Source organism: Panthera leo, chromosome C1 (assembly GCF_018350215.1).
Source record: "Panthera leo isolate Ple1 chromosome C1, P.leo_Ple1_pat1.1, whole genome shotgun sequence".
NCBI lineage: Eukaryota > Metazoa > Chordata > Mammalia > Carnivora > Felidae > Panthera > Panthera leo.
The window spans coordinates 161,982,071-161,998,450 of record NC_056686.1 but is presented as its reverse complement, the minus strand read 5'-3'; the positions used below and the strand labels follow the sequence as shown (position 1 = coordinate 161,998,450).

Here is a 16,380-nt window from a genome sequence, read left to right as displayed (position 1 = left end):
ATTTTGGCTTGGGTCATGATCTCCGGGTCGTGGGATGGAGTCCCACTTCAGGGCTGAGTGTGGAGCCTGCTTGGGATTCTCTCTCTCTCCCTGTCTCTTTGCCCCTCCCCTGAACACTATCTCTCTCTCTCTCTTTCTCAAAACAAAAGTGACCCACATAAAAAAAAAATTCAGTACTGTTTTATTGTTACTTATATACCATACTAAATATAAGATTTTAATAGTGGGGAGACTGGGTGCAGATGAGTGGGAACTCTGTATTTTTCTGTAAATTCACACCTGTTCTAAAAAACAAAGTCTGCTAAAATTTGTTAAATGCCAAAACAAATGAAAAAAAAGAAATTCACAGACAGGAGGCCAGGTTAGGGATTTTAAAGGAAAATTATAAAGCATTTTGTTAAGACCTTTAAAAATTCCACACAGCATGGCTTAAGTAGAACATATGTCACTGCTTAGTTGAAAAATGGAACTGGCAGTTTAACGCACAATGCGACACTTCTAAATATGACACTTCTGAATACTTCAAATGAAGTCATCGTTGTTTATCATCTGTGTAGTATTTTGTTTTTCTAAGATAGCAAAATTGTACCATCATTCCCATTTTAAAACCACTGTCATGCTTATAGCCGTCTTGACTCAACTGGCTACTCTAACTGCACAGTTCAATCAGAAAACCAGCCATCAGCTGTCAGACCGGTGGGCCAGTTAATGCGCGTTTTCAGAGCCAGAAATGCAATCAAGTGGTGAGACATAAGAGCTTTGCAGTTGTCCAGAGTCCTGATCCCAGGACTCGTTTCCTTACTCTGTGTTCTCACATCGAAAACTTCACTGGGGAATTAGAGGGTAATATTTTCAAGACTTGGAACAGTGAGGTTTTCTACAATTACCTTTCTAAAAAACAAAAAATCCTCTTAAAAGCATTTTAAAGAAAAGAATTATGCTAGGGTAGCCAAATAGAAACAACTTTGGGGTTTCTGTACTGAGTCAGGTTGTACAAATTGCAGAATATTCCGCTCGGTCCAGGACATGGTTTTAACTCCCACACACCACTTCCTACATCCACAAATTCCATGTGTGTGGACCTCCACAGAGCTAGAGGAATCATGGAAGGAGAAAGGAAGGCACTGACCACAGGAACAAGAAAGCTAGAAACGGCACCCTGGCTTCTGGCACTGTCCTGCCTCAGCTCTTCTCCAGTCGCCCCTCTGCTGGGGGCACAGAGGTTCACACCAGGGCACTCGCCTGGTGCTCTTGCCTGGCCAGCATCAAGGCCCCCCCCACTGCCGGGACTCACATACCTGCAGGAACCCACCACCATCCCACAGGGAAGCCAAAACCCTGGCATATTTTGGAGACAATCGGGGGGGAGTGGGGGATGTCTGCCAGTTAGTTCGCCTGGGAGGCAGAGAGGACCGTGGCTTTGTTTGCTGAACCAAGAATTAGGGCACACCGCCTGACAGCAGGACTGAAAAGACTGGATGTGAACTTGAGACTGGCTGGGGAGATTCAGGGTGAGTGGGTCTTGTCACTGCAGGATCCAGAAGTGTGAACTGAGCCCTGGGTGTGCTTCTCCGTGGTGGTGCCCTCCGGAGAGGAGCCTGGGGACCTCCTGGGCTCAGCACCATGGCCCAAAGCTGGCCCTTCCTGGGGAGTCCTGAGGGCAGCCACAGCGGGGCCCTGTCCAGATGACTGGAGAGCCCCCGGGGCTGTGCTGTGAGCAGTCTGCCTCTTCTCAGCTGCTGCCCCAACCCCGCGACTCTGGGGCTCCAGACTCCCCGTCTCTCCCTTACCCCTGATCCTTGCCAGATCACAAGTGCCAGGAGTCCAGACATTATTCTTCTCTGCCTTTCTTCCAAGCTTATCTCCTCTTTACCTGTGTCCTAGGGATGCCTCAAGCAAGCTGGGGGACCCCTTTGGAGTGACAAAGTCTCCTTTAGAAGCAGGGTTACCCCAGTGTGAAGCAAGCAACGAGACGATCTTATCACATGCCTCTGACCACTTAGAGAGGCAGGCAGAGACGGTGCAGTGAGGAAGTATAATGTCACATGCGACATTTACAGGAAACTGGCTAGAAGATTGCAGGGGAACTTGAGAACTTGTCGTTTTCGGCGGATTAAAACAACACAGGTTAGTGCTTTTTTTCCCCCCCTGAAAAATCTTCCATAGCCACTCTAAACTACCTAACTTGTTCTCTTTCCTTAAACTGTCTTTCTGTAATGCGAAGAAATTGCTCTGGCTTTGAATGTGAGAGCCAGGGCATAGCTGAAAGCCACACTTTGTTAGAGGAACAAACATCGAGCCATTACTGTGAAAATGAAATTCTCAGAGTCTCTTGCTTCCCTCTTTACCTTTAAAAAACAACCTTCAGATGTTCATGCAATAACTTATTTCATGGAATTCAGCTATAAGCCTCTCCTCACGTTTACCTATTAGCATAAAGCTGAAACAGGACAAATCAGCTTGTGTTTGCGGGCACTCGTGGGGTGTTCAAAGGGCGGTGGAAAATACTGAAATATTATGTGTGGAAACATGCTGCGAGTCTGAATGCAAAAATGTTGTTTTTATGTACTTTTCATCTGGTAAAATGAATCTTTTGGCTTGTATTTCCTGTTACAATGCATTTCTCATATTTTTATACATCTTAGTTCCCTTTTGTATTTTTTCTGCCCTCTTCTTTTCTTCCTTCCCTTTTTTTTCTTCCTTTCTTTCTTCTATTAACTTTAAGCAAGGGTAGAGAAGAGGGGGTCGGGGACAGCCTGAATGTGAGGTGAGGAAGTCCCCTGCCTGCGCGCGCATGGCCCCAGGCTCCCACCGCGCGGTGCCCGAAGAAGCCATGCAGTGGGGACCATCACTAGAGCTGTGTGTCTTCACAAGCCATGCTACTTGTACGAAGGAGGACTTGAAGAGTGTAGAGCCGAGCCAGAGGGACAGTTAAAGCACTGGAAATTAGAGCCTAGAAACAGCTCAATGGTCCAAGGTTATTCATCCTCTGGCCGGTGTGGGACAGTTTAATGAAGAGCGTCAGGTCAATAAAAGGCTCTTCCGCAAGGGCCTGATACTTTCAGACCTGTACGAAAAAGGAGAGTGTCTCGAATCTGAGTTAGAGGGAGGAAGTTACTGCATTCTTGGATTGTTATCAAGCACTAGAACAGGTTGGCCAGAGAGGGTGCTGAGTCTTTTTCTGGATGTTTTTGAAAACCTACTAGATTTCTTCCGTGGCTGCGTTAACGTGTTGATAGAGGTGGGGAGAGTAATGAAGAGAGGTTGAGTTGGGAGCTTCTTGGTTCCTCTTGTCGTTCTAGCCCACGGTGTTCTCCAGAGTGTCTGCACTGAAAAAACAACAAAGGGGTGAGGGGTTAGAGGACTCACGTGTTGTTTACATCCCAGTAGTGCAAAATAACCAGAACAGTGATGAAAGAGAAAAATCATTGTTGATTATGTCCTCAGACAGCCACATTTTTTTCATTTTTTACTACCATGTTGTGCAAGAAAATGGAGGGGAGGCTCACAGAATAGGGCTGGATTCCAAGTTGGAGATCTCGGCCCCAGTGGCTTCAGAACCCCTGCACTCGCTCGGAGAGGCAGCCCACCTTTCCATCGGGGTTGGGGGTGGAGGGGAGGTTGGACGCCATTGGTGTTTGAAGCCCTGTGCACAAATCAGTGCCTGAAGGAGACGTACACACACCAGAGGGGAACTGCACACACACCAGGAAGGTCTCTTGCACACGGCACTAGGAGTGCCCCTGAGATCAAAAAGAGGCTCACGACTTCGTGGTGGCTGGACATCCCTAGAAGGAGCTCTTCTTTCAGTTTTGCTTTGCTTTTTCAGTTGGTCATAGAGCTTTGTTGCTCAGGGACTTTTGCATTCTGCTAATCTGCCGCACATAGTAGAAAAGGGCTTTTTTTTTGTTAGAATATTTTCCAGATGGACCTAATGTCTCTTTTATTAATGCATCCTTCCAAAAGCTGTTTCCATTTATTCTGGGGGTGTCTGTTCTCTCCCTAGCCAATTTCTTACCCCCTTCTCCAGCTTTCCACCTTTGGGGTGTTCCTTTGTGCTGTAAATGCAAGAAAAGGTTTATGATGTTATGATGTAGTGCCTCTGAGCCCCAAACCTGGAAGTGGTTCTGGAAAAAAAGGACATGGAACAGCACAGGGTGGTAGATCATGTCAGATGGTGGAGAGCACCTGGACTATTATTCTAGCTTGTCATTTTTAGACAGGAATTACTGCCAAGTTGAACACTGAGTTCAGTTTGAAGGTCAAAAGCAGGAAGAGATAAATAGTCACCTTTTATCTGGAGAGAAAATTGTGAATTTTATGAGGAAGGAGGACTGTATAGGCATGTTACTGAATTCTCTAAATAAGAAGAAGGGGACTGACTTTGCAAATTCCTCTTCTCCTAGACCCTGACATATAGGCAGGCTTCTTCTCCCCAGGATGCCGGGTAGTAGTAGAGTAACACTTCAGAGCCAGCCTCCACGGATAATGGGGTTGCCTGGGTTCCAGAAGGAAAGCTGGTGAGATATACAAAACATTCATGCTGGAAGGGAAAAGAAAAGAAAAAATAAAACTTTGATGAGTGCAGCTTTCACAGTTGAATTCATCATTGGTCATCTTTTTGAGTTGTCACCACCAAGTCTGGAGGCCCAGCTCCCCGGGCTTCTCAGAGAGATGTTTCTGGATGTGGGTAAAGTATCACAGTTTTGTCATCACCATTATGCTGGGAAATATTGGGAGCCACAGGTGGTGGGTTTTTTTAATTGTGTTAAAACAGACATCACCTAAAATTTTCCATCTTAATCATTAAGTGTGTAGATGGAAATTCTGTAAACCGTTAAACCGTTAACCGTTAAACTGTTAAACCGTTAAACAACTTCCCATTTCCTTCTCCCCCAGCCCCTGGCAACCACCATTCTCCTTGGTGTTTCTGAGTTTGGCTACTCCGAGGACCTTGTAGAAGTGGAATCATACAGAACTTGTCTTCTTGTGACTGCTTTATTTCACTTAGCGTAATGCCCTCCAGGTTCACCCGTGTTGTAGCATGTGTCAGAACCCCCGCCCTTTTTTGAGACTGAGTAATACTCTATGATGTGTATACACCACATTTTCTTTACCCATTCATCTGTGGAGGACATTTGTGTTGCTGCCGCCTTTGGCCTTTGTCGATCACGCTGCCGTGAACCGGGTATACAAACATCTCTTTAAGACCCTGCTTTCAATTTGTTTGTATACATACCCAAAAGTGGTATTGAGGGATCATCTGGTAATTCTGTCTTAAATTTTTTGATGAACTGCTATGCAGTTTTCCATAGCGGCTATACCATTTTACCGTCCCCCTGACAGTGCACGGGGGTTCCAATTTCTCCACATCCTAGTCAGTACTGGTTGCTGGTTTTTTTCATAGCAGCCATCCTAATGGGTGTACGATGATATCTTGTAGTTTTGATCCACATTTCCGTAACAATTAGCGACATTGAGCATCTTTTTATGTGCTTGTTGACCATTTGTGTATCTTCTTTGGGGAAATGTTTGTTCAGTCCCTTGCCCATTTTTTAAATGGGGTTGTTTGGTTTTTGTTGTTGAGTGATAGGAGTTCTTTACATATTGTAGCCATTAGGGAACTATAAAGTATAAATAGTTCTTTAAAGTATTGTAAGTGCTCTAATGTTCACATCATCTGCTACAAGCCAGTTGCTCTCGTGGTATACACTCTTGAAAAAGACCAGGAGGTTCAATAATGCGGTTTTTTTCAACACCATTGATTTTTATCTTGACTCTGGAATGCTTGACAAAATCTCTGTGATTTTCAGCTTATAAGCAGTTCAGTTTTCAAGAGCTGACAAGGATGAAGGCAAGGAAAATAAAGGAAACAGAAGAGATAGCATGGGGTAATGCTTTTTATTCTTTCCATAATTTATACTTTTTGACTACGTAATCTTCAGGAAAAAGCCTTTTCCTCAGTTCTGTTGACTAAAACCAGACTTCATGCAGGAATAAACACACTTCCTGAGAATCATCCAGTAATTATGTCTTCTTATACCACCCTCCCTCTAAACCCACAGGCTTGAAGATACCTCAGATTACAAGATCAGTATCATTTTCCTTCATGAATGCCTCAAACAAAATGTTGTATTTTTCTTCTGGGTCATAAGGACCCAAAGACGACTTGGCCTGTTGTCCCAGAAAAGAAGCAAGGCAGTAAGACTATTCTGGAGCCATGGCCATGCTGTTTGTTTAGATTATAGATTTTCTGGAAGGAAATGGTAGGGAAGTTATGATGGACAGCCTCATGCACTGCTCTGTGGTCTTCTTTGGCTGAAGGTGCTGTCTTCTAAATAAAACATCATTAACACTTATGTGTACTCTGATGTTTCTGAGGAAGGGATTGCCCACATGCTTGGTTGATTTTTCACTGTGCCCTTTCAGTTTCCCATTTTCTTCACCAGTTGGAAAGTTGGTGCTGTTTCCCCCCCCCCCCCAAAAAAAAGCCTCTAAGTGTCCCCTCCCCACCAAAAAGGCATCAGAAAATGACAAGAATGGGTTGCATTTATTTGTTTATGAAAGGACAGAGAAGGCTTTTCCTCAAAAATAATAAACTACCGGGTGGGGCGCCTGGGTGGCTCCATCGGTTAAGCATCGATCGACTCTTGATTTCGGCTCAGGTTGTGATCTTGCAGTTCATGAGTTCGAGCCCAACATCAGGCTCCACACTATCAGTGGGATTCTCTCTCTCTCTCTCTCTCTCTCTCTCTCTCTCTCTCTCTCTCTCTCCCTGCCCCTCCCCTACTCATGCTCTTTCTCATTCTCTCTCTTGCACACTCTCTCTCTTTCTCAAAATAAATAAATAAACTTCAGAAATTAATAATAATAAACTGGGAAAAGATGAGTCCTTGAATGGAACCTTGTATGGTGCACTCCACACAATTTAAGAGGCACCTATTCCTGGCTTACAGGACTCTGCCGGTTCCACTACCAGGTACTTACATATTACTAACACTGTAATTTCTCAATACTAATTAGAAGTGACTTACCAGAGTCTGTTTTGATGCTTTCTGGTAGGAATTAGGCTTCCTTTCTACTTTTGTTTGTGTCTGGATTTTAATAATATGTCATGTTTTAAGCTCTCGCATTGTACTGTTTTGTAATCCTAGTGTGGCTTAAAAACAAAGAGGTTTTTCTTTGCAGTAGGACACATGTTTGCACACACACATGCACAGGTACATACAAATATATATATATTTGCACACATGCACAGGTACATACAAATATATATATATATATGTATATATATATATACATATGCACAGGTACATACAAATATATATATATATATATATATATATATATATATATATATATATATAGTTTTTTTTTTTTTAACAGGGCAAAAATTCTTTAGGGCATATATTTCCTCAACCAAAAGTCATTAGATGATATCGTGGGACCTACAATTATTTGGAATATGCAGCTAATCTTAGACCAGGAGGTTGTGCATATATTACACCTATAGGTTCATTTGGAGGTTTGCTAATGAACTGCTACTCTTTGGGTAAATCACTGATTTACCCAAAATGGTGATTACATGGTGATTCGGAAGCCACTTCTTTGATTTCCAGGCCAGCTGTAGAAAGATTTGGTCTTTCTTATAAGCTTTAAAGGCCTGTAGAATGATCCAGAGTCCTGAAAACGGGGTGTGGGGTCAGTAGAGGGGCTGCGTTGCACCTCGCCAGCTTGCCATGCAGAAGGCTACACAGGGAGGAAGGGAATTGGAGTTCCAACTCTGCCTTCTAACTGCGGTGTGGCTTCTTAGGAAAGTCCCAGTTCCAGAAGTCATTTAACTAAATGAACATTCTTGATGAACTGCCACGAGGGCTTCGCCTAAAACCTCTTTCAAAGCCAGCAATGTGTGCCTTCACTCTCTCTCTCTCCTTCCTTCTGCCTTTCCTCTTCTTTCTCCTCTCACTCTCCTGCCATTCCCTGCCCCTCACCTCGTGAAAATTCAGGCCAGCACTTACCTGTATGGACAGCTTGCTTCCTTCTCTAGCCCGGTCTCTCAGCTTTTTGTTCCTCGTCCCCAGAGCATTTAATAACCGTCCTGCAAAACAGGGACAAATTGGGGCTGAGGCACACAGTTACCGGACTAACAATGTTGGAGAGGTTTTATATAGGAATACTAAAGTGGAAAAAAAAATAATGCTGTTACAAGATAAACCCTGACAAATCAGGAAGACTAGATAGTTTACTTTTTTAAAACTTCTGTTAAAGATTCATACAGAGGGAGCAGTAGGGGAAAAAGAATTGAAAAGGCCAGAGGATAATTTGCTCTGAAAGACAAAAATGTTAGGTTATTCAAAAACTATTTTTTTCTCCTAAGTCAGTGCCAGGAACATCTGGCCTTGGGAAAAGTTTAGGAAAAGAGGCTTTCAGATGCCGTTGTCATTACTTAAAACTTAAAGAGGTAGGTCAGAAATAGAACCCTGGGTTTTTCGAAATAGAAGGGACCTTCAAGAGTTCAATCTTCTTGTTTTCAGATTTGGAAGCTGAAGCCCAGAAAGGTTAGAGGTGATTTATCTTGGTCAAAATAGCTAATTAGTGAGAGTAGTGAGCATAGACCAAGGTTCCTGACTGCAGCATGGGTCCACCCACTGCAGGGTTGAGAAGCCCCAAGGACGGGGAGTCTGGATGTCGGTGCCCTTCTGGGACACCATCTACAGGGACCACACTCCTGCCAAGTAGGAGTGGACCAAGAGACTGAGGAGTTAATGAACTCCCAAAACTCCAGTTAAGTGACCTTTATGTAATTCCTGGAAAACAGCAGAGCAACATGGATAATGTATAGATAAGCATAATATAAGTATTATAGTACAGATGAGATATATATATATATGTAAACAACTAATCCAGCCTACCCAGAGAAAGTTTGTGCCCAGTGAACAGTGAAAATCCTCATAGAGCAAAATCCATAGAGGAAAAATTCTCAGTGGTTGCCCACGATTGACCAGGAGGAGGGATTCTGAGTCATGTGGACATGAATATGGATTGAGAGGGGTTGTCCATTGTGAAGCGTAGATGAAGACCATGGCTTACCGTGGCCCAAACTGAGTAGCCCTCGGGAGGCTTACCCGTCCTTAGCCCTGATTCCAAAATCCGTAAACCGCCTTCTGCACACTGAATTAGTTTCCTGGGTACCATCACCTCAGAAGAGTATATTCTGGAGAGTGGACATAGCCACTGGGAAGAAATGCCATTATTTATAAATTCCAGTGTGCCCGGCAGCCTCCTGTGAATTTGTAATGTGGGTCAGTCATTTTGGGTCTGATCCCTCTAGCTCTCAGATAAAAGAGACGTTTTAGGGGGCACCTGGGTGGCTCAGTCGGTTAAGCGTCTGACTTAGGCTCAGGTCACGATCTCACAGTTCATGGGTTCGAGCCCCGTGTCGGGCTCTGTGCTGACAGCTCAGAGCCTGGAGCCTGTTTCAGATTCTGTGTCTCCCTCTCTCTCTGCTCCTCCCCTGTTCACACGCTGTCTCTGTCTCAAGAATAAATAAACATTAAAAAAAAGAAAAGCGAGGTTTTAGGACTTCTGTGACAAAGTCCCTGTGCTCAAAGTGTGGTGCTCTCCCCCTCCCCTGTAATGCCCCTCTTAAGGGTCTTTCCTGAGCAAACCAGCAGCCTCTTCCCAGTGCCGGTCCTACTTCTTCATTCCTCCTCCTAAAGCCACAAGCATTATAAAAAGAAAATGATATATAATATGTGGGTCCTATTGGACATTGTAAGACCCTTTTTGGATACTGGTTGTTTTATGGGTTTGTTGTTGTTGTTTTCTTTTGGCCTTTTTTGTGAGGAGGGCATTTTCCCTTAATTCGGAAATATTCACTGAATGACTTCCATGTGGGTCTTTTGTTCTCGTTGGGAACGTGGGCAATAACAATACATTTAATGAAATAGTATGTTATGTTAGGAAGTAATGAGCACAGTGGGAAGAGAAGTACAGCAGGGCGAGGAGAAGCAGGAATGCCGTGGTGCATGCGGATCAAAGTGTGGTGGTTAGGGGTGGCACTTAGCAGAGGTGAGAGAATTCGCCTTGCAGATACCTGGGGGAAACACAAGGGCCTCGAGGCGGGAGCGCGCCTGGCATATTCCAGGAATCACAGAAGCCAGTGTGATGAGGACAGAGTAAGTGAGGCGGGGAGAAGAGGACGGTGAGATTCTGGAAAGCCTTGTGGCCTTTGTAGGAGGGAGCTTTGGGAGGACTTCAGCAAAGGAGGGCAATGATCTGGCTTTTACCCTCCAGCTACTATATTGAGAATAAACTGTAGGAGAGCAAGAAGAGAAGGTACAGACCAGTTAGGAGGCTGTTGCAATCTTCCCATGAGAGATGATGGTGCCTTGGACCAGGGTGGCAGCATTAGCTGTGGTGAGGAGTAATTAGAGTCTGGTTATTTTGTGTTTTTTCAATTTTTTCACTAAAAGTTTTTTTTAGAGAGTGTACAAGAGGGGGAGGGGATGAGAGAGAGAGAGAGAGAGAGAGAGAGAGAGAATCTCAAGCAGGCTGCATGCTCAGCACGGAGCCCAACACAGGGCTCAATCCCATGACCCTGGGATCATGACTTGAGCTGAAATCAAAAGTAGGTTGCCCAACCAACTGAGCCACCCAGGTGCCTTGAGTTTGATTATTTTGAAGGTAGAACCAACAAGATTAATTGTTAAATTGAACAATAATAAGCATGAGAGAGGAGTCAAGAAAGACTACAAAGAAGCAAAGGAAGAAAGGAAATGCCACCCGACTGGGGGAGGCTGTGAGTAGAGCAGGTAGGGGTAGGGGAGAGATATATGGAGTTTATTTGGGGATTTGTTGGGTCCGAGTGGTTTGCTAAACAGACATCGCGTGGAGATGTTGAGTAGGCAGTTGGATATACATGTATGAACGTAGGCGTTAGAATCCTAGAAGAATTCATCTTTCTTAATGGTCTTAATGGTTTCATTTTACTCCTGAATACATCTGTAGCTTCTAAAACTCCTATTAAAAATGCAGAATGGGGGGCACCTGGGTGGCTCAGTCTGACTTTAGCTCAGGTCATGATCTCACAGCTCGTGGGTTCAAGCCCCGCCTCGGGCTCTGTGCTGACAGCTCAGCCTGCTTCGGATTCTGTGTCTCCATCTTTCTCTGCCCAACCACTACCACCCCCCCCCCCCGCCCCCGCTCACACTCTGTCTGTCTGTCAAAAATAAACATTAAAAACAATTTTTTAATTAAAAAAAAACACAGAATGAGACTCTGCAGAAGGACTTATTCAGTGACTGATTTCTGGGACTGAAATCAGACAATGTTCACTTGGGTAAACAAGAGTGGAAGGGTCAGTTTTGTTTCAGGCCTTGCATTTCGCCGCGTAAGCCCCAGTGATTTCATAATTACTTTAAGAAAAAAAAGTTAGCAAAGTGGGCAAAAGCAAGGTTTATTTTTTCAGATGCTCAATATCTAAACAAATCAAGCTTTTCTTTGCATATATGTCAAGACAATTAGAGAAAATATTATGGTTTTCATCTTTTTACATTTACGTAAATATCTTGATAATTGAAATTGCATTTATTGTCATTGAGACAGATGTTAGATCGTTATGTACGTATTAATGAATTAACCTATGCTAGCTATTTTCCTGGGGGAAAAGAAGGTATGTTATCTTCATTCAATAGGAGGAATTCTGAGTTCTTATGAGTTGGCTGTAAGTCTGCGCAGAACTTCCATTTTAATCTCTAAATTCACTTTTTGTCTGCTTTTTAGTCAGCTTGAGTGAACAAAAAGGATCTATTTTTAATTTACGTTTTGTTTTTTTTTTAACGTTTATTTATTTTTGAGACAGAGAGAGACAGAGCATGAACGGGGGAGGGGCAGAGAGAAAGGGAGACACAGAATCGGAAGCAGGCTCCAGGCTCTGAGCCATCAGCCCAGAGCCCGACGCGGGGCTTGAACTCACGGACCGCGAGATCGTGACCTGAGCTGAAGTCAGATGCCCAACCGACTGAGCCACCCAGGTGCCCCAAGGATCTATTTTTAAAGTACCTAGATTGGTACACTGGCATTTCCTACCCCAAATACACGCTAAATATTTTTATTCTTGATCTTGTGCTCGGTTTATAAGAAGAGCATCTATCAAATATGTCTTCATCTTATTAGACTTTTGACCAGCCTATGAGGGAGGCACTGTATGAAGTGGACATTGCCTCAGAGAGGTGAAGTGACCAGACCACAGCCCACAGAGCCAGAATGCAGACCCAAACCTGTCTGTATCTAAAGCCTTCCCTAATCCACTTTCCAGAAGCATGGAGCAAAGTAGAACAAACCAGAGCGTTTTAGTAAAATAATGTAGACCAAGAGACAATGCAGAATGACCTCTTAGGTGTATCCAAATACACCTAAAACACTGGGGCTCCAATCAGGAATTTCAGGTAGCTGTTAAACTAATCCTTGCAATGAGAGGATACATGGAAAAAAAAAAAAAAAAAAAAAAAAAAAGAAGTCTCTTTTTTTTTTTGCCCTATACTCCATACAGTGGTGGGACTTCTTGGGTGGTATGACACCTGTGGACAGAGAACATGCCCCTCCATCAAACCTGCAGGGAAACACCCAACTTGCACAGAAGTCTTTTGGTGCCAGCTTGACACAGCTGTCCCAGGCTGTTCCTAGCAGGTGCCTGAGAGCTGGGATACTACAGCCAGCGAGCCTTGAGGAGACCTGAGTGGGGGACTCCAAGAGACTTCAAGACCTCAGCTCAAGGCTCAGAAAGCAGGGTTGGGCTCTGTCCCCACAGTAGAAGCCACATGGAGTGCTGAAAGGTGACAGAGTCAACTCCCACACTAGTAACCCTCCACGGGAACCCGGGGGGAGGAACAGTTCCCACCCACCTCAGCAGTTGATACTCTTTGCAGTGGTACAGCCATGCTGGTTATTAAAATATTGACAAGCTTCAGTACCAGTTGATGAATCATCCCTGATCTCAGAAACTTGAGTGCACCCTTCAACCCCTAAGACCTGTCTCATAATTCAGTAGTTAAGCATTAGTGCCTAGTACAGCATGGGGTGCCCAGGACTGTGAGACATCCTTCTGATTGGTTAGTGACTGTGCCTTATTGACTGTTACATATTTTGAATATAACTCCTGTCCCACCCCACCCCCCCAAAATGGAACAATGAAGGCATTTCTGTGAGCAGGTGATGCCAAATTTCATTTGGGGTCCAAGAGGGTAAAATTTAAATGTATAATTGGGCTCCACGTTCACTGATTCTCTGATATGGGCATGTTGATAGCATCCTTCACTATCTAGAAGGAAAAACCCCCACAGTAGTTATGAATGGAAAGGTAATAACAAGCAGAGGTCAAGCAAGTGGCCCTGGAAACATAATTTTGATTCATGTTTTCAGAGGCCTCCAAGTTTAAGAAGATTGAATTTTGCAGGAATACAATATCTCCCTCTACTTGCTTTCTACTCGAGTCCTACGTAGCATTAGAAAAATGGTTATTACCTCAAAGCATGGCTTATTTGTTCCCATAGATCAGTTGGTGACCACCTGCCCAGGGGAGGTGAAGGGTTCATTATAAGCCAAGCTCCACTAATCCTGATTTATTAGTGCCAAACACTTGCCTTTTGCAGCTGTGGGAACAGTTTTTAAAGTCGATTTATTTCTGAGCTGGACTAACAGTACCGCATGGTTTAAAAACAAACAAACAAAAATGGAATCTTTTGCAAACACAGTAAATGCCCACACATAGTGGATTCCAGGGGTATGTGAGGAATCCTTGTGCCTATCCACAAAGCATCAGACTGATTTTTAGATGGTGAGAGATATGCTGCATCCTTTAACACAGGAGTTCTTAACCTAAAGTCTGTGAGTTGGCGGTGGGGGGAATAAAACGTCTTTATTTTCACTAACCTCTAACTGAAATTTTGCATTTCCTTCAATTGTGAATGTACCCACAAACCGCAATAGTGTTAGCAGCACTTGTGGTATCATCACCGATAGAAGTCAAAGATATTTTGTCATTAGGTGGTAGGCAGCTGCTGCTTCTTTTTTTTAATGCTTATTTTTGAGAGGAAGAGAGAGTGTGTGCCCATGCAGGCAGGGGAGGGACAGAGAGAGGGATACAGAGGATCTGAAGCAGGCTCCACACTGATAGCAGAGAGCCCGATGCAGGGCTTGAACCCACAAACCATGAGACCATGACTTGAGCCGAAGTCAGACGTTTAACCAACTGAGCCACTCAGGTGACCCTATGGTAGGCAGCTTCTAAGATGGCCCTCAATGATTCCTACCTCCTGGAATTAAATATACTTGTGTTTAAATCCTTCCCTTTAAATGTGGGCTAGTTTTAGTGATTCATGTGAATGAGATGCAGCAGAGAGGATAAGATGTCCTTCTGAGATTTAGTTATAAAAAGACTATGGTGTCCATGATGGGGGCTTTCTGTCACTCTCTTGCTCACTCTGAGGGAAGCCAACTACCATGTTTTAAGCTACCTTGAAGAGAGACCCACATGGCAAGGACCTGAAGGAAGCCTTTGACCAATAGCCAACAAGTAAGTTCCTCTTCCTCTTGCCAACACATAAATAAGCATAGAAGCAGATTCTCCCCGATTGAACCTTCAGATGAGAACACAGCCCCAGTTGCCACCTTGATTGCAGTCCTGTGATAGACCTTGAGCCAAAGACACTCAGCTAACCTGTATTCAGATTCCTGACTCACAGAAGCTTTGGTATAATATATTTGTTTGTTTAAGCTACTGAGTTCTGGGGTAATTTGTTGCATAAGAATAGATAACTTATGCTATGACTAGTAAATAGTCGTAGAGATGTAATACTCAGTATGGTGAATATAGACAATATTCTCTTATACTTATCAAACTTGCTAAGAGACTATTAATTATTCCAGCTACTAAAAAGAAAGGATAATTGTATAATGTGATAGAAGTACTAATTATTACTGCAATGGCAGTTATGTTACAATATGTAAATTAACATATTGTACACCTTAAATTTATATAATGTTATATGTCAAATATGATTCAATTAAAAAGTACGAGTAACTTTTATACAGTACAATTTCAGATATCTCCAAATATCGTTTGCCCTCATTATTACTTCAAAATCATAGTCATTATTAGACTGGCCACTAGATCGTACTGTTTAGTGCATTAATAAACAAGCACATATTTTGATTTATAACACATTTGTTTTAGCCATATTGATGCCATGCATCCCCACCACAGAAATATACCAGTTCTTTTTTTTAAATTTATTTATCTTGAAAGAGAGAGTGTAAGCACGAGCAGGGGAGGGACAGAGAGAGGGAGAAAGAGAAAATCCATCCCAAGCAGGCTCCACACTGTGAGTGTGGAGCCCAACACAGGGCTGAAACCCACAAACCATGAGATCGTGACCTGAGCTGAAATAAGAGTCAGATGCTTAAACAACTGAGCCACCCAGGTGCCCCCGAAATCTACCAGTTCTTATCTCTTAAAGTCATCAGGCTTTTCAAGTTCATAACTGAAAATTGACCAGTTAACAAGAAATATAAGCTCCTAATTGAAAATTGACCAGTTAGGGGCGCCTGGGTGGCTCAGTCGGTTGGGCATCCGACTTTGGCTCAGGTCATGATCTCGCGGTCCGTGAGTTCCAGCTCCGCGTGGGGCCCTGTGCTGACAGCTCAGGGCCTGGAGCCTGTTTCAGATTCTTTGTCTCCCTCTCTCTGTGACCTTCCCCCGTTCATGCTCTGTCTCCCTCTGTCTCAAAAATGAATAAACGTTAAAAAAAAAAAAAGAATTGTTTAAAAAAAAAAAAAAGAAAATTGACCAGTTAATAAGAAATATAACGCCTCATGCTAGGTGTTATAGTTGTTTCTGCCTTGTGGGGTTTGTAGTTAAAACCCCAAATCACAAACTTATCAGCTCTGTAACCTCTGGAAAATTTAAGTGAAGATAATAATGTCTTTATAGGCAGAGGTGATATCTAAATATCAAACAGCTGATAGGCACAAGTGCTAACCAGTCAGAATATACACCAGCCTAAGAAACATCCAGTGAACAGCATCAGTCTGCTCATAGGAGAGTGAGGGTTCGATGAGTTCAGGTGTGCAGCCGCCATGTTTCAGGCCCATCCGAGGAGCAGCCTTGACTGGGCTGCTGTTCTCCCCACCCCGCCCAGTAGACTACTTTCAAGCACAGGCATAGCTCATGTGTCAGCTCCTCTGTGATGTCTTCCATGTCCATTGCTCTGCCCCCTCCCGCGGCACCTTGTGTAGCCCGTCACCGCCCAGTCACATGCATTAGCATTTGCTCACATGCCTTCCTGCCCACTTCCCCCGCAGAATAAATCCCTCATTTCT

General features: G+C 43.7%; 1 protein-coding gene and 1 long non-coding RNA gene across 14 annotated transcripts in view; one reads left to right on the top strand and one right to left on the bottom strand.

The window, feature by feature from the left end:
- WIPF1 (WAS/WASL interacting protein family member 1) overlaps nt 1-16,380 on the top strand; it is a 123,011-nt gene that overhangs the window by 41,666 nt on the left and 64,965 nt on the right. For 2 of the 5 annotated variants that reach the window (XM_042949176.1, XM_042949175.1), the window contains exon 1: nt 2,059-2,127. The exons of 1 other annotated variant lie outside the window; for it this stretch is intronic. The gene's annotated coding sequence lies outside the window, so the exon portion shown is untranslated. Of the gene's footprint in view, nt 1-2,052; nt 2,128-16,380 lie in introns of those variants that run through there. 2 more of the 5 variants (XM_042949174.1, XM_042949177.1) reach the window with 2 other exon arrangements.
- LOC122226267 overlaps nt 2,540-16,380 on the bottom strand; it is a 131,198-nt gene continuing 117,357 nt past the window's right edge. For 7 of the 9 annotated variants that reach the window (XR_006205539.1, XR_006205540.1, XR_006205543.1 and 4 more), the window contains 3 exons: nt 10,347-10,414; nt 8,019-8,098; nt 2,540-4,543 (listed from right to left, as the gene is read on the bottom strand). This is a non-coding gene — a long non-coding RNA (uncharacterized LOC122226267). The remainder of the gene's footprint in view (nt 4,544-8,018; nt 8,099-10,346; nt 10,415-16,380) is intronic. The other 2 variants (XR_006205538.1, XR_006205541.1) reach the window with 1 other exon arrangement.